This window comes from Condylura cristata, unplaced genomic scaffold (genome assembly GCF_000260355.1).
Source record: "Condylura cristata isolate star-nosed mole 26May11 unplaced genomic scaffold, ConCri1.0 scaffold00027, whole genome shotgun sequence".
Taxonomy (NCBI): Eukaryota; Metazoa; Chordata; class Mammalia; order Eulipotyphla; family Talpidae; genus Condylura; species Condylura cristata.
In genome coordinates this window covers 21166078-21183678 of record NW_004567128.1, presented here as the reverse complement: position 1 = coordinate 21183678, position 17601 = coordinate 21166078, and the positions used below count along the sequence as shown (strand labels likewise).

The window sequence follows — 17601 nt, the reverse complement described above, 5'->3', positions numbered from 1 at the left end:
GACTTAATCAAGACAATACAGTATTGGAAAGGGTTATGCGTAGATCAGTAGAACAGAATAAGCATCAAGATGTAAACTCCTAGCAGAATGGCCAACTGATCTCTGACGAAGTTGCAAGAAGAGAACACTAAGCCCTTCTGGCATTCTGTGGTGAGGGCAGAGGTTGGCACCAGGTGCCCTGAACCAAAACCGAATGGACTCCTGCTCTTCCCTAAGCTCCCGGAAAGCTGTAGAACCTCTTCCCCTGAGCAACAAGGAGATCAATGTAGCTGGAGTGTAGGGAGCACAGGGAGAAAAAGGTGGTGACGCCAGAGGTTGCAGAAGGCCGGACATGAGGCCATTCTTGACCCTGGCAGCACTTGACTTTGAGGTGTGCCCAGAGAGAGTTTTGACCCAAAAAGTGACATAATCTCACTTATCCTTTTAATAGGCTCATTGCTACTGTTGGGCTGAGAAATGACTGACTCAGGCATGGGACTAGGTGGTGGGGTGAAGAAGGGGATCAGTTAGGATGCTGTTGGGATAAGCCAGGTGGCAGATGATGGCAGTTTGGATAAGGGGGGGGGGAGCAGCCAAGGTGAGGAGAACTCATCCATCTGGGTCTAATTTGAAGGCAGATGTTGAAGCGTGGGTGTAGTACGCATGTGTGTGCTGGGGCTGATGAGAATTTCTTACTGTTACAGTAAAACAAAAGTCTGAGTAGCTATATTCTTGGAGCAGTTCTACTTCCTCTCTATTCCAGTCTCTTGCAGGTTGAACTCTTAAAACTTCTTCAGGTCTCTGGATGCCCAAGTAAAGAGAGGGTGTGTCAAAGCAGGTGCCCCAAGTGAAGGGCCATTGTCTTGGCTTCATGGGTGCTTCAAAACCTTCCCCCAAGTTCTGAGGAAGAAGAAAGTCACCCTCTGCTGGGATGCTGGTGCTGGACTCCACGGGCTGGAGCAGACTTTGAAGGAGCAGGAAGCCGTCATTAAAGGCCCCAGGGAGACTTTGGTAGACTGGACCCACTCTATGGGGCTTCAAATCACAAATGGTTAACTTTCCTTTTCTATGTTTTATAAGAAAATGAGTTTGTGGGGAGCTAGGGGAAGGTGCCGGCTGTCCCAGATCAAGTTGGTGCAGCTTCCTGTTTCTGTCTGCTGCTCTGACCATGTGTGGGCGCTGCTCAGGGCTCATGAGTAACTACCTTCCAGTTCTTGCTTTCCTTTCCTATGAGATCAAGTGGACAGAGACACACAGAGAGGGAAGACCACGTGAAGACACAGGGAGAAGACAGCCACCTACAAGCCAAGGAGAGAGGCCTGGAGCAGATCCTCCCTCACGACCCTCAGCAGGAACCAGCACCTTGGTCTTGGGCTTGAGGCCTCCGGCACTTGAGAAATACATTTCTGTTGGAGCCACACCCAGTGTGTGTGGTACCTTGTTAGGGCAGCCCAGGCAACTGGAACACAAGTGATCCTGTCATCTTAAGTTGCAGGCCAATGAGCAACAAGTTTAGTTCCTCCTAGTCTCTTTTGCTCCCCATTAAGGGGAGCCACAGAGGCAGCAGCAGAGCAGGGCACGGGGTGTGGTGAGCCCCAAGCAGAGTACTGCCTGCAGCTTCTGCTCTCAGCTGCCCTCCCCTATCTTCTCCAAGGCCTGGTACTCCCCAGTAGAAGTAGCTCTGGCCAGTGGGCACAACCACCTCTTCCTGGAGAGGGGCTGGGGCTGTTTTCAGCACAGGTACCCTTTCCTCTAGTTTCTTTTTTTTTCTCCCTAACTAAAGGAAGGCAGTTCCTTCAGCACCAGGAGTGAACAAGAGCGGGGGGGGGGGGGGGGGCTGAGAAATGAAAGACTCAGAGTGTTACACATAACAGTGGGCGTATTTTATGGAAAGCAGCCGACAATCAGTGTTTGCAGACGCCTTTTATTTTATATTATTTCCTCATCTGTTCAGCTTTTTGGGCAGGAGCCAGAAAGTTAATATTCTCAGTCAAAGTCGGCCTTTTATCTGTCAGGTTCAAAATGAAACCGAGTCGCTGGGGTTTTTAAAGCGTCTCAGCCAAAAGGCAAACACACCTTCTCGGCAGCTCTGGCCCAGGCGCTGTGGCTGGAGCAGCCACCGGAGAGCTGCTCCCGCTGAGGCGAGGCGCTCTCCCTGGGGCCTTTGATGGTGGCTTCCTGCTCCTTCACAGCAGCCCTGGTGGCCCAGGAGCCTGCCCTTGTCTGGGCTTTTGGAGTCATCAGTGCAGGAGCAGGGAGCACAGCCAGGCACTCCCTGCCTGGATCCCCCGCTAGTGGAGGGCCGTCTGGTTGCCATAGGAGGCAGGTGAGAGCAGAGTTTGTGAAGAAGTGGTTCACCCCAACCTGAGTCCTGCTTGGGCTCCTGAAAGGATCCCCCATGGAGAAGTGGTCTGAGCAGAACTAGCCTGGTTTTAAAATGCGCCTCTGGCTGCTCCCCCCCCCCCAGAAAAGGTTGAGCTAAGTGCCCACTTCCCTTTGAATAGAGGCTAAGCGGCTTTTTGGACTCAGGTTTAACAAAGTTACCAGCGAGACAAGAGATGCTGTGTGGTTTCAAGGTTTGCTGGTAGCAGCCATGTTACTTCCACCTGTCTCTCTCACAGGGCAGCAACCTTGGGAATTCTGAACTGTGTGAGAAACCCAGCTGTCCCTACGCTGCCATGCTGGAGAGACTTCTTGGAAAGACCATGCAGATGGACAGGGCCCAAGCTGTGCCAGTCCCCAGCTGTTGGAGAGAAGAAAACTCCGAGGTGTCTCCGCCTGCACCTATCTGACAACAGCCACTTGAGTGACACTATGCGCTGCCTCACTGAGGCAGTCACTCCGCAACACCCCAGAGGTAATGATAAAGCCATTGCCTTTATGTTCAGCCACGCAAGTCAGGGTGGTTTGTCTTGTAGTATTGGAGAGCCAGTGCATGGCCTTTTCCCTTTTGATTTCATCTCCTCTAAAGCAAAACTGGGGATGTTAGGCCATGTCAAAAGCTCCCTTCCCAGGGAAGGGAAAGGGCCATTGGCCTCAGGTCAAAAGGCCTGAATTCCAGTTCTGCCTCACCTTGACACACCACCTTGGTGCATTCATCCACCCCTTTTCAACCTCAGTTTCCATAATTTATAAAATGGGCTGATGGGATAAGACTGGTTTCACGAGTTGTTAAAGAGCAAGATAAGATGGTGGCTGTAATACCTGTATTTCTCACTGCCCAGATACACAAGACACAAATAACACATCTCTCCACATCACAAGTGTGTGACAGGAAAATGTACGCAACCTGTAACAAGTTTAACAAACCTGCAGCTCTCAGAGGAAAGGAGTCTTGCGTCAACACAGGAACTACTCCAAAGCTCCTTACTTTGCATGTTCTGTCGTAGATACCTGGGGGCAACCACGAGCTTCCCTTCAGCCATGGAAATGAAGTCCAAGGCTCCTTGGTCCCCCAGAATGAGGGCTTCTGCAATGAATTTGGGCTTCTCCAGATTTGGGAGCCACTTACAGCTGTGGGTTTGTCCCCAGGGCTTGAAACCTAGCAGTTCCCCTGTGGCGATTACACACCACCCAAGTCCAGACCAGCTGGACTGAAGAACACATCGGGACTGAAATTAGAAATAAGCTCTCTAGATGGGGGTGAGGAGTGGCACTTTTTCTCATGCTGCACTGCCCCCACCTTTAGCCTGAACCCAGAATTCTGCTCACCTCTCCGAGTATTCCGTGCTCAGCACCAACCCCAGGGTGCACTGGGGGCCTCTCCCTTCCTTACAATATGGCTGCTGGTAATAAAGGCATAAATGCTGCAAAGCACTTATTACAGTAATATTATCTTTATATTATCCTAGCATTACCAGGCCGTGCGCAGGGGCCGGGGAGGCGGGAGAACCTCTTCGGTGCTGTCAGTAATCGGAGGAAGGCAGTTTAGTTTAATGATAATGACTTACACTTACATAGCTGCCCTCATCCCAGAGGACCCTGGAGCACTTTACAAACACACTCTCACTCTAAGCCTTTCTAACAAACCTGAGCAGCAGCAACGCTTATAAATAATATATACTCTGAGTGCCTCTATATACTGCAAATGTATGATATAAATATGTATAAATGTAGCAAATATGATTTTTGCATGTTACATTTATAATCTTTAAAAAAAAATGGTGGCTCATCATGGGTGTGCAGCCGCAAAACAGACTGGTACAATGAAACCCAATATATATCGATAACTACACCAGCATTTACAACAGGTACTGGCCCTGGCTTTCTCACCGAGAAGAGAATCATTCGGGGTCCACATTCACAGGGTTCTCTTTGACTGGAAAGGTCATTGTCAGGTGAAATTTCTTGAACCAATCCCAGCTGAGGGTTTGGCAAGTCAACAGAGATGGATAGTTCTAGGGTTGACAATGCGATCTGCCGATGCTATGCGATCATGGACAAAGCAGGAGCTTCTCTGGGCCTCTCTTAACACCACTGGAGAGAAGCTCTATGGTAGATTGTGGAATTGTTTCCGGTCCTGCGGGCCCTTGCAGTATTAGCATAATACCTCTGTGCCCCTCATTTCTCCCCCTCATGGGTTTGGGTTTTGGCCATATTTTTGCTTACTGTTATCGTGCAACAAACCGCCCCCCAACCCAACCAGGCCCAAGTCATGTAAAACAATCATTGTATTATACTCATGGATTCTGTGGGTCTGGAATTTGGTTAGGGCATAGGATTAGGGCTGCATCCTCTGGTGAAGTCCTAAATAAGTGAGGAAGAGACCCTGGAGTCCCCTACAGAGTCCCACAGGGCACACAGGGGCTTGAGCACACTCAAGGGAACATGGAAATGACAGTGGCAGTGCCCATTGTCACATGGGCACTTTGCTTGCTTCCTTGCCTGTCCTTATTCTTGCTCATGTGCCTCTATCATGAGATCCCCACTCAGGGAGTCTACTGAAGAATAAGACAAATGGAGTAGAGCTGTGCTGGCCAAAGGGGGCCTCAGACATTTGAGAGTTCAGCCCAAATTGCCAAAGCCCCCAAGCTGACAAACAACTGACCACAGGCCCGTGAATGGGCCCAGTCAAACCCAGCTCAAATTAGTAGACCCACACAATCTACCCAAACTCAAGGGAATAAAAATTTGTTGTTATCTTAAGCCACTGTGTCTGGGGTAGTTACATGGCAGGATCTGACAGATGCGTGCAGGTAAGAAGGAGAGACTTGCTAGATGAACCAGAAAGGTTGGAAGGGCCAACAAGAAAATGAAGATTCACATGGTGTGGCTTGTTTGGCGCTTCCGCTTTACAGAGTGCCTTCACAAGTGTTCCTGTATGAGTCTTAGAAGTGCCTCCGAGGCACCCATTTTATCCCAGTTTGTCAGATGAGCGAACCAAGTCTCAAGTGAGCGATGGGCCTTGCGAGGGTTAAGTGGCGAGTAAGAGAGGGAGACTGCATTCCGCCAGGTTCCAGTTCTTAGCATTTGCTGGGTTCAGGGTTTATAAAAACAGGGCTCACAGAGGAAATACTGCTGTTCAGGGCCTGGGAAATGGAGGACAGGGGAGGCAGGAAAACTCCTGACTGAGGGGAGAAGAGGAAGGGACCTGTGTTGTGGACCTGAACTGAGGCTTTGGCTCTCCTGGCGAAACAGGATGCAGAGAGCAGGAACTTTACTGGAAAGGGAGCCGGACATGCAGACTCCAGAGACTTCTTAGATCTCCTTATTTCCAGACCTCCGTGAGACTCTAGCTGCCACCCAGGCCTCAGCTGGCCTGCCCTCCTCCTGAGTGGTATTCTCCATGCAGGGAAACGGGCCAAGCAGTATGATCATAATCATTAGAGCTGACATTGCTGTTGGGGCCCAGGGCAAGCTGCCCCAAAATGTGCCAAAGTGGCATATTGAATATTTTGAGCTAAAGTTCCTTGAAAAACAGCCAATGCAAGAATGACACTCTGGCCCTCTCTGTCTCCCTGAAAGCAGGAAATAAATCTCCCATGTGAAAGACACCGTCCCTGCATCAGGAGGTAGAAGATACCCTTATCGCTGCAGACAAGGAACTCAGGGTCTGTTTAGCCTGTATAAATAAACGGTGCTTAATTTAGTGTTCAAGACTAAAGTTTTTTTTCCCCTGTCAGATCTTCACAATTTATGATTTCTTTGTCTGAAAAGTATATAAACTGCATATTTTCATCATTTTACAGACCTATGGACACACAAAATTAATTTTGTTTTTTTCTCGTTCATCTGCCTCATGTTGATTTAATAAACCAAGCAAGAGAACTGAGAGGGTTGGGGGGGGAGGGAATCACCCCTGCCCTGACATTGTAATCGTGCTAACTGTGTGGCTGGCATGTGCTTAGTCTCTCCATTTTACAGATGAACAAATAGAGGCCAATCGAAATTAAATCCCACTGCTGGTAAGTTGTAGAGCCAGGATTCAGACACAGGAGGTCTGGTTCCAGAATCTGTCTGGGTCCTCAACCACTCTACTGCCAACTTCCTCATGCCTAGTGCTTTTCTGTTCAGGATGTCAGGAGGTTCCATGCTAAAAGCTGGGGCCACTTTCTGCTTGTTCAAGTCAGCAGCCAGGGAGGCAGCCCCATTTCTCTGGGGCAGCTGCCCATAAAACTGGAAGTTTTCTGTGGGCTTCCCCGGCTATGCTGGGCCGTGTGCCTGCAGGTTCTTGTGTCTGGTCTTGCGTGGTGGCACTGTCCAGACTTCAGGTCATCCTGGGAGTTGCCCAACACCACAGCATTATACCTGGCCCTCCTCAGTCCATCAGTTAGTTCCTAGAGGTTACAGTCGAAGGGAAGCAAAGTTCTCTGCGCCCCAATATTACTCCTTGGCCTAAGGATTATTTTAGGCTGGTTCTTCTTAATAAATAACAGGCCCAGGAGAAGCTCTGAAAACTTAGTGAGACCTTCATTTCACATTGTCTATAGACACCATGCCTTCAAGTAAAAGACTCATAAGGACTTATACCGGGTCCTCAAATAATGTCTTTTTGTTCAGTGTTGACTGGGATTGTCTTTTTCTCAACATTATAATGAAATCACGTTGAAAGGAATGACCTTATTCAAGGACCAGCTGTAGAATTTACTTTTTCCTAAAGGACATTTACATTTATAAGGGAAATCTATTTGTGAAGGTGTTTCTCTGTTTGTACCAGGAAGAAGAGGATGACTAAATCTCTGGAAACTCTTATCAATGGAGAAGGCAACCTCTTTGTCTACTGGGAGCATCAGAAGGGGGCCAGACTAAAAAGGAAGGCTGGAACTAGAAGCCTCAACCTGAGGGCAGTGTGGGTAGTAGGAGTAGAGAGAGACCATTCTGGCCTAAGAATCATGCAGAAGGATAGGCTTCCAGGTCCTATCCCAGAGCAATCCACCTCTGACTTCTGGAACCTTAGGAAAGCATGAAGAAGGGCAGGGAAGGATACTAAGAGTAGCTGGGGAGTTTAGGTACTAGTTACCTCAGCATGAAACTGAGGGAAGGAGGAAGAGGGCGGAAGGGCCTGTTTTCATGTCCTTGGAGGACCCAGATTGCCTAAGTGCTGATTCCCAAAGGTTTTGGGAAGACGGCACACCAGGGCCTCACCCTACCTCTTGACCCTGACAAACAGGCTGGGCCTGGAGCGTCGGATTCCACAGGCTGCCTTCTGCAGTGTGGCAAGGGCTAAGCTCCTTCTCCTACAGAGTGCTGAGAAATTAGGTCTGGGGTCACATCAATCTCTTTCACAGCACCGTTATGTGCTAAGAACAGGCAGCTTCTGATAGGTGTTCCGCCAGCAAAGGACAAAATGACTCTTTCTGACGGCAAAATCTTGGATAGGGTAGACATATGTTTCCTTAAGACATAGACCGAGGCTTAATTCCTGCAGACTCGGGTCTCCATCTCTTCATCTTTGTTCTCCATTGGCACAAACACGAGCTTTAGGGGAAGCGTAAGAATATAATGATGGAGTCGCCTCCTTCACACATCCTACTGTGGAACAAGAAAGTGGGATGTGTGTGTTGGGATTTATGACCACTCCTCAGGAGTCGGAGATTTTCTGGAGCTTCTCAGGACTGGGCCCTAGGGAATTTGCTTCAGGCGGACATGCTCCCTCAGGCCTTGTCCTGCCCCTGGGGGTGTGCTTTGCTAGAAAGGAAGCTTTTGCTAACTCTGGGCTCCTAGTTTTCCTTTAGCTAACACCTCTAGTCCCCATGGTCAGGAGAGATGAGGGATGGAGTCTTAAATGAAGTGCACCTTGCCTGCCATCCTGCCTTCTCGTCCAAGACAGTGGCCCTCCAGGAAGGCTGAGTCAGCTCCGCCAGGGCCCGCCTCCTTCAGGCCCTTTCTGACTTCAGCTTCGGAGCAGATTTATAATGAAATTCAAATGAGACGGAGGTTATCCAGGGTGAATGAGGCTGTTCCTTGTCCCTCCTTTCTCTGGAGGGGCCTGCAGACTGTAGATATTAACTAGCTATAAGAATTGTTTTTGAAAGTGGAGTAAGATAGGCAGAGTAAAGACAGGCGGGGTGGGAGGAAGAGATGAACTTGACATCCATGCACGCCCTATTAGGGTTTCCTTTCCCCAGCTAAAAAGGAATAGGAATAAGGGGTTTCAGAATCTGATCAGCACCCTGCTGGGTCCTTGAGATCTCCAGACAGCTGCAGTGGGAGTCCCTTTGCTGGGCACACAGCAAACCCTGGCATGAACCCCAGGCCTATCCCAGTAAAGGTACTAGGAACTGAGCTCTGCATGCTGGGAAGGAAAGAAAGTGTTTCTCTTCGTTGCTTTTCTCCACTGAAGCACTTGTCTGGGCTCTCCTTAGCAGACACGATTTAGTTCCCTTACCCGGGTGCATCCATTCAGGCCTGCATTGGTCAGGACTAAAGTCCTAGCACTTCTGCCCTGCAGTTGGCCAGGTCAGGTCAGCTGGGCCAGGCTACCCAACTCTGGCTGACCTGCCTGCAGGAGAAACACAGCGCCGCGGAACTCTGGCCTCCAGTCTGCGGGATTCCAGCTAGGTGCCATTTCCATATTCTCTGGCAATAACTAATTAGCGATTATAAAGCTCTTTGAAATATGAAGTGCTGCATGATAATATCTGTAATGAGCCTGATTTTTTTCCCCTCTTGCATGAGAGAGGGGGAATATGTTTTATACCCATTAAGGGGGTGGGGCTCAAGGCATGTCTGTGCCCTGAGGCCCATCAGAGTCCAGGTCTTACCCTGGTCCTGTAGGGCTAGGGTGCCTGGGAGAGTGGCCCACTGGCAAAGCAGCAATTGCTGCCTACCCTCCTCCAATCTCCCGACCTCCCCTCAGCTGCTTACTAGCTTCTGACTCACCCTCCCCTAGGTGGGAGGAGGAGGGTGGCGAGGATGATGGATGGAAAGGGAAGAAGAGAAAGGTGGAGTTAGGGTGAGGAGAACGAGTTGGGCTCGTGGTCTCCTTAATGTGATTTAGAATTTCATATTAATATATCACCTCAGAAAAAAATTAATGAGAAACGTGAAGAAAATAGGATAATGAATATGATAATATATGGGGAGTGCTTTGGGCTTCTTGGAACAAAGGTGCAAGGAATTATTGCTGTGATTTTCTCACGGTGCATATATATTTTTATTAAACTCTAAAAAAATGCCAGTAGATTCACTTCTTTGCAAGGTATTAACGCCCCGCAAAGGAGTCGTTCTTCAATTAGTTCCCTGAGCCTTGGCCCACCCCTTGGCTGTTTTCTTGTCGCTCTTCTGGAGACTTCCAGCTTAAGGGACATGGAGAGTAGATTAGAACATTTTGGGCTTTGCCCAGAATGTGTTGTGCACGTGTGTCTGGGAAGGTGGCTTCCTGAGTGAGTGAGATTTAGACGGGTCTGAGAGCAGACTGGAAAGGAGGGAAGTTGAAAGTGAGACAGAAGAACTGGAAGTCAGGGCTCTGGCTGGATGGAAATGTGGGCAGCCAGCAAAAACGGACATCTGCCTATATTCAGTCTCTTGGCCACTCTCCTGACCATAAGCGTCATGCAGGCCAGGCTTCTTGCTGATCTAAACATAATCAAATAGAAGTTTCTCGTTGGAGGAGAATTTTTGTAGGCAGCCTTGCCAAAGGCCCGCCGACTGGAACTTAGGTGAGAACCACTTTTTGTGTATTCCCAGATCAGCTTCTCAAAGCATAGCCCACCAGGCCAGCAGCCTCACTGGCAGCCGGTTAGAATGCGCATCCCCAGGCCGCATCCCCAGCCCACTGAATCAGCAACACTGGAATGGGGCTGAGCCATCTGTGTTTAACAGTCCTCCGGCATGCTCAAGTTGGGGAGCCCCTGGGCTGGACTGGGTACTGCACAGGAAGCTGCAGGTCATCCTATTCCAAGAGAAGAAAGGGTGGGAGGCTGCCCTCAGAAAAATACACGAGCTATGAGCAGAAACGAAGTAGGTGGGGTGGGGCCTGGGTACTGAACAGCACAGATTGCGTGTTCCAGAAAGGCACTGCGAAGTGGCGTTTGGCAGGCGGAATGATTATTGGGAAGTCCCCTTTGTGTGGACTGGTGCCTAGGTGAGGAAGGAAACAGGCCCCGGCAGGGGGAGAAGTGAAGTCGTGATACAGGTGCTGGGGCCAGCTCAGGTGCTGGGGCCAGCTCAGCTGTCCTCTGTCCTGGCAGAGCTCTGGAGCTGAGGTAGCCCAACTGAATAGGAGTGCCTTGAGGCAAGTCTATACCCCACCTCACAGTCACTGGGGCAGGAGCCCTGGGGGTAGGCAGCTCCAGCCTAGGATGGTTTTGGCTCTGTTTGGTCTCAACACCTAAGGTTCTCCCTCCAGGGTCTCAGAGCTGAGAATTGTCGGGGTAGCAGTCCCCACAGCTGGGGGCAGCAAGTCCTTCCCTAAAAGGGCAGACCAGAGAGTCCACCACCTTCGACTATATGTTTTTGTCACTGCAGGGAAACAGGAAGCCGTGGGAACCCCCACACTCACTCCTGCCCCAGGCGGGGCCACAGACCTCTAGCTGCTGTCTGCCCGCTTCAGGCACCTTGCCCACACAGAATGAAGTCTTGTATCTAGCCGGCATCCAACAGAGAAGCTGCTGGGAACTGAGGGCTTGGGTCTCACACAGCCACAGGCCTCCCTGCAGGTCCTGCCACTCACCAGCCACGTGACTCAAGCCAGCCTCCTCTCTGCCTCTCTCAGCCTGTTTCTCAGTGGGACCTGCTATGAATATTAGATATGCCAAAAAGTTCATAATGGATCAAGGACATTGTAAATGCTTTCATTCCTTCGGTAAATATTTATCGAGGGCCTTGTCTTTAAAGCGAGGGATGCTCTACTGGCTCCCATGGAATTCAGAGGAATTCTGATGGGAAGGAATGGTTAGACGTGCAACAAACACACCCTCAGCTAAGAATTGAGGAGAAGCAAAGGAGCAGAACAGGATGCCAAAGAGTAAACAAAGGGACCTAATGCAGATGGTGGGAGGCCTTTCTCCACACAGCATTTAGTTGAGGAATGAGGGAGGAGGAGGGGTGGGGGAGGGCATTTTGGGCAAAAGAACTAGCAGATACAAAGGACCTGAGGCCGGGAGGGGCACAGCTCACTAGGACCAAAGGGAGGATCAGAGCAGTTAGCTGCAGAACCCAGTGCTGTGCTCAAGCCCTTGGAGTTCAGGGAGAGTGAAGTGGGAAACCCGTGGGAAGTTTTGAGTATGGGATGGACAGGATTGCACTGGCTGCAGAGTGCAGGGCAGAGAAGGTAGAAGCAAGCTGGGAACTATGGCTGGTGAGAGATGACAGTAGTTGGGACCAAGTTGTGTTGAGGAGACGGTGGGCTGGGGACAAGAGAGGTTCTGGCGGGAGAACTAACAGGACTTGGTGGTTTGGGATGTGAAAGGTAAGGGGCTGGAGGTGTTTGCTTTAGTTCCTCGCTTTCTGGCTTGAGCAGCTGAGTAGAAGGAGGTACAGTTCCAGAAAGTAGCCAGGGGAGGCCAAGAAGGACTATTCTCCCCGCTCTGGGCTAATTGTTGAACCAAATTAAGGGGGTTCTGAGGCAGCTTAGGGGCTTTTTCATCATAGGCAACCAAGAATTGAGATGGTTAACAGGAATATCCAAGCTAAAACACAATGAAAAGCAAAAGGAGGAGAAGGAGGAAGAGAAGGGAGAGCAGATGATGTACAAATCAACAAGAGCTAGTACTCACTGAGCGTTTGCCATGGGCCATGTGCTATTCTCAGTACTATGTATCTGTATATATAAGCTTATTTATTCTTGACAGCTATTCTAGTAAGCATATGAAATTATTATCCTTATTTTGCCTATTTTTTATATAACCAGAGGCATTACATAATTCGCTCAAGGTCACACAGCCAGGAAGTTGGTGCTGTCAGGATCTGAATCAGGCAACACACTATGTAGACTTCAAGACCAGCTGATGTTAAACAGATATCTACATGGCCATGTGGGCCATTTCACACACATCTTGACTCTTCCCACAACCCTCATTTCACCAATGGGCAACCTGAACTCAGAGGTTCAGTAACTTGCCCAGCCCACTCAACTAGAAAAGGAGGGAATTGGCATTCAAATCCAAATCTCTCTGACCTCAAAGGCCCTGTGGTAACCACCATACTGTGCCTTTTCAGATTTTCCTCAAGAATAAGGAGACAAAATAAAATTCCTATTTTCATGCCCATGACCAATTTTTGTGCGTGTATTAGTAACAGTGGCTATCACAGCTGGGTATCTCCTTCCTCATATCCCTGACCCTCTCAGAATCTCTGTAGTTCAGGTCTTTACCCCTCACCTATGTATGCATACTCAATGCATCCAGCTGACCGCATTTCTTGACATTCAGTCATGTCTTTAGTCCTGTTCTAGATATAATACAGTGTCCCTGACCTGGGGGATTTTACAGTCTAGTTGGAAGATAATAAGGACTATTTATATAGTTCTTTTTGCTCTCCTAAGTACCTTTTGCCACTGACCCTTAAACTTACACTGCTCAGTACAGGCCTTTCACAGGTGGGAAGTCTGATTCTGCCAACAACTCCATGAGCTTTTAAGAGGAGCCCCATCAAGAAACCCAAGCTGGTTGATACTGTGTCAGTAGCATCACAGGGTATGACAGAGGAGACAGGTAAGCTGTGTTCGAACTTCTGACCCAGAGAAATGGTGAAAATGCTCAGGAGCCAAGTCGCAAAGTCTGTGGCAGTTTGTGAAGCAGCAGAGAAAACTAGTCCTCATGGTCACAATAGTATACCCCATTCCACATGCTCCCCTACAAAATGAACTTGACTCTCCTCACATTTCTCTAATTTCCTTCACCTGGATTCCTTTGATGCCGTACAGTAGAAATGACACTGATTTTCAAGACTGGCTCATAAAGGTGATGCCATTGCCAGCTTGTCACTGGATCACTTGCACCTGCAGCCCTGATCTGCCACATACACTGTCTGCCTATGCCAGGCACCATGTTGTGAGGAAGTCCAGGCTATCCAATGACTGCCCTAAGTTTGAGGTTAGCTCAGCCTAGGTTCTACATACATGAGAGAACCAACTTTCAGATGGCCTCAGTCTCAGTCATTGAGTGACCCCCAGCAATCTAGTCTTTCCAACTGAGGGTCTAAACAGCAGGGCATGGAGACATTCTCCTTAGACATTCTCATATGTGAGCATATTAGCTCCCATTTAAATAGTTCTCTTGAATGTAGAATGCTTGTGCAGTGCACAGCAGGCACATCCTCTTAGAGCACCTGAGAGGTCACGTGCCATAAGAATTCCATGGAGCTCCACTCCCCTTGCAGCTTCATTTTCTTCATTTGCAAATGGAGCTAATGGCTACTTTGCCTCCTACCTACTAATTCTTAGAGTGAGTATTCATACAAATATTATGTAAAAGCAATTCTTAAACGATGGGAAGTTGGAGATGCAAGCTCTTGTAAGATACTATGGAATCTGTTTGAGTAGACAAATTCCAACCATGCAACCAGGAAGAAAATTCAGAAGTGTGGAAAAGGGCCAAGGTAGAAAAGGCATTAGGAAGGTGATTGAGAGGATTCAGAGGGCAGAGGGGAAGCTGGGAAGGAGTAATGGAAGGGAGTTTCTTTTGGACCATGTGAGGCCTAATGGAGGGGAGCGCACAGGGGCAACACTGGCCCAGCACAGCAAGAATGAGACCAAAGTGAGTGGTCAAGGCCTGAGGCCTTGTTCTTCATACAGAGTGCCATGAGTTTAGACAGCTCTGGCACCTGCTGCCTAGTGGCAGACTTACCAGAGTCAAGACAAACTGATCTCCTGTAGCATCTCTCATCTTCCACGCAGTTCTCCCTCTGTGCCACCCCCACCGCCTTTCTAGATTTCCACGCCCAGGTGGAAGATACCACCCAGGCCTGCTCAAGCTTCTCATAGCCCTGGATCCTGACAGTACAGCACACCAAGGACCCAGGGGATTTGTGCCTCCCTGGCCTCCACTCTAGTGCCCCCCACCAGTGAGCAGGGGAGAGCGAGGAGTGCCCTGCGAAGAGATGATGTGGTGGAACAGCATGGAACAGACCAGAGCCTGTGCAGCACTTCAGCTTGCTTATCCGTGCTGAGAGACACAGACCTTGGCTCCTTCTAGGCCAGGGCGAAGGTGACTGCCCACTAGGAGGCAGGGGTGGAGGGCCAGGGCTGAAGGGGGTGGGCGGGAAGGAAGCAAGGATGGAAATGGAGGGAGAAATTACAAAAGGTAAGACGGGGTAGAAAGGAAGGGGAAATGGGGACCGCAAGGGGGTCAGGGAGAGGAGGGTTATGGAGAGGAAAGGGAAACAAAGGCGGGTAGGAAAGATGAGAGGGAAGAGAAGGTGGTGAGGGAAGAGGGAAGAGGTAAAGGTGGGGAGTGAAGGGGGGCGGAAGGGGGCTGAAAAGAGAAGGGAAGGGAGAGGGAAGAGGGCGAGAGGTGAAATGGAACAGAGGGGCCAGGAAGGATTGAGACTGGATGGGAAAGTTAAAGCTCTGCTTCTGTGTCCTGTAATTCCAACCCCACACCCTGGCAACATTTCCCCTACACACACACACACACACACACACACACACACACACACACACACACACACAGACTCTCTCTCTCTCTCTCTCACACACACACACACATGCACACACTGCTATGAAGGGTATTGTAAAATGACCCAACAAGAGGGAGGATGGGGAAGGAGGTTTCTTCAGAAAAGCTAGGTACATGTGTTCTGAAGTGGCACGTCCTGACCTTGGACATCTAAGTGATTGGAGACAAAAGTCCTGGCCCATCGCCCAGTTGAGCAGACCTACAGGAAGGTCAGAAGTTTCACGTTGTAAGAACCTCTGTCTAGAAGGTTCATAGTCCTATGACCTTGGAAGCAAGCGGCCATCTGCCCTGAGCCCTAAGTAGTTATTTCCTCACAAAATGGGGATCATTTCAATACTTGCTTTACAGAGATGTTGGTGTTGACTTAGGTTAAACAAACAGTCTAAGAAAGCTATGTAGGGCCTCTGTCTCAGCAGACGTGGCCCGGCATTCCATTTAGTGCCTGCGGAGAGCCCTTGGTGCCCCACCTAGGCGGGCACTGATGTCCCCTGCTTCGTGTGTGACCCCTTCTCAGATGGGGGAGGCCCTGTTCCCTGGGGTACTGCCAACTGAAGACTGTCTAAGTGGGGGAAATACAAAATTCCACCCGCTCACCTAAAGGTCGGTTATCTCAGAGTTCCGAGAGCATCAAGACTTCAGCTGGAGCCCCATTTTCTCAGCCTTCCCCTGTTCTATCCTGCTTGAAAGCCCCCCACCCTCACCAACAGATCAGTTATACCTACATTTCCATCCCTGTCTCTGCTTTTACAACATCTGGCCAGAGACCACACCTTCCTAGGATTAATTGCCAGTGTATTGGGACCAAGAATGGACCTAAGATTGGGGACGGGGCCTCCTGGAGATGGGAAGCCCCATACAGCCCTGTCCTCACTTGGTGGCCCTGTCAGGCTCTGTGCAGGGCTGGCAGGTTGCAGGCTTCTTGGGCTGGTCTTCCTGCTCTTGGAGGATTGACAGAAGGAGCTAGATAGGATTTAAATGACTTCAAATAAAAACAAGCTGGGAAAGGTATCCCCCAAGGCTACAGTTTTCTCGGACACCAGGCAGCCTCCGGTCCTTGAGCTGTCCCTCCAATATTCCAGAATGGCAGCTGGGTAGCCCACAACTGGGGAGACTGGGAGTAGGCTGCTGCTCTTGGGGGCTTGTGGAAATGGGGGAGTTTGGAAATAATTTAAAGGATGAGAAGGAGTCAGGGCACACTTGAATGGGGGAGGTGCCCACAAAGCTTCCATTTTGAGTGCAATTAGTCTAGGGATGCCCTCATTTGCATAAGGTTCATAAATTTGCATAAAATTGCTTGAGGCCCTAACCACCGGTACAGAAAATAAAATAACATGAATCAATTAGCAGGACGGCCTGTGATTGGAGCAAGCCTGGTATTAGGGAATCTCCTTCTAGCTCAGGAACAATGACTTGGCAGGCAGGTTACTGGACCCCCCAAGACCAGCTCAACCACCCTACAAAGGCCAGGGAAGGAAATTCCTGCCCCATCCACCCAGCCCATGGAGGGATGGATCAATTCCCAAGAGCGGAACCAACAGATGGGCATAAGAAGTATGAAATCAAGGCCTGAGCTCCTGATGCCCCAATGCCAGGTAGCAGGCCCCGCTGGTGGAGAAGTGGGCTGGCTGGAAGGGTTAGTGGTGCTTCCCTGCATGTGAGGAGGGATGTGGGGGTCCCAGCGCCATGTTTATGGAGGGCCTGTACGCCTCTGGCCCGAGCCACACAGCACATGCTCTTATTTGATTCTCAAGCCAATCACAGGAAATTGGGACAATTACCCCACTGCAGAGACCCAGAAGTTCAAAGGGGTTACAGATTTGCAAGGTAACGAATCTGGGTCTGCCCAGCTCCAAAGGCCCAAAGCAACCTCCCAGTGAGAACGGAACCTCCAAAAGGAGCATAGGAAATATCTGCTGAATAGGATGACTAATGTACATGGCGATGAGCTTTGAAGGGAGGAATTCTGTGTGAGAAAACAGGTTAAAAGTGAGCCACGGGGAGCAATAGCCTAAAAAGAAAAAAAAAAAAGGCTCTCCTGACATCTCGGGAAGATACAGCTGAATCACATTTCTCGCTGGCCTTGCTCTCCCTTTTTGGCATCACCCCACCCCCACCGAGACGCTGTGCTTACCCACCTTCTGAGCCCTGCCTGGCGCTCTTGGCAAGTCTCCTTTTCAATTCTGATCTGTAACCTGTGGTCCTCGCTGAGTGAGTCAAAGCCACAGCTTTCCGTAGCTGAGAAGCAGAGGTGCAGGGCCCTGGCTCGGTTGCTGCTGAAACGGCCGGACCCCTATCTTTCATTCCCACCCGCTGGCGCGCCTTCACTGATGAATCACCAATTTCTCTCTCCATCTCTCCCCTTCTCTTTTGCACTGACCCTGCTGGTTTATAAGAACTCTCAAGGATTTTCCCCCTCTGTTCTCTCCCTGAATCTCCTCTTCTCCCAGAGCCACTTAATGAATCAAATTGCCCTCTGACTTGAATTACGGGGAGAGTGGCCTCACCCAGTCCCTGTGGTAGATGGGGTGGCTGCCCCCCGATCCACGCCGGCCTCATCGCAATG

General features: G+C 49.8%; 1 long non-coding RNA gene across 1 annotated transcript in view; it reads right to left on the bottom strand.

Moving 5' to 3' along the window:
• LOC105854153 overlaps positions 1-17298 on the bottom strand; it is a 124220-nt gene extending 106922 nt beyond the window's left edge. The window contains exon 1 of the long non-coding RNA XR_001145863.1: positions 17174-17298. This is a non-coding gene — a long non-coding RNA (uncharacterized LOC105854153). The remainder of the gene's footprint in view (positions 1-17173) is intronic.
• Between the last annotated feature and the right edge of the window lie 303 nt (positions 17299-17601).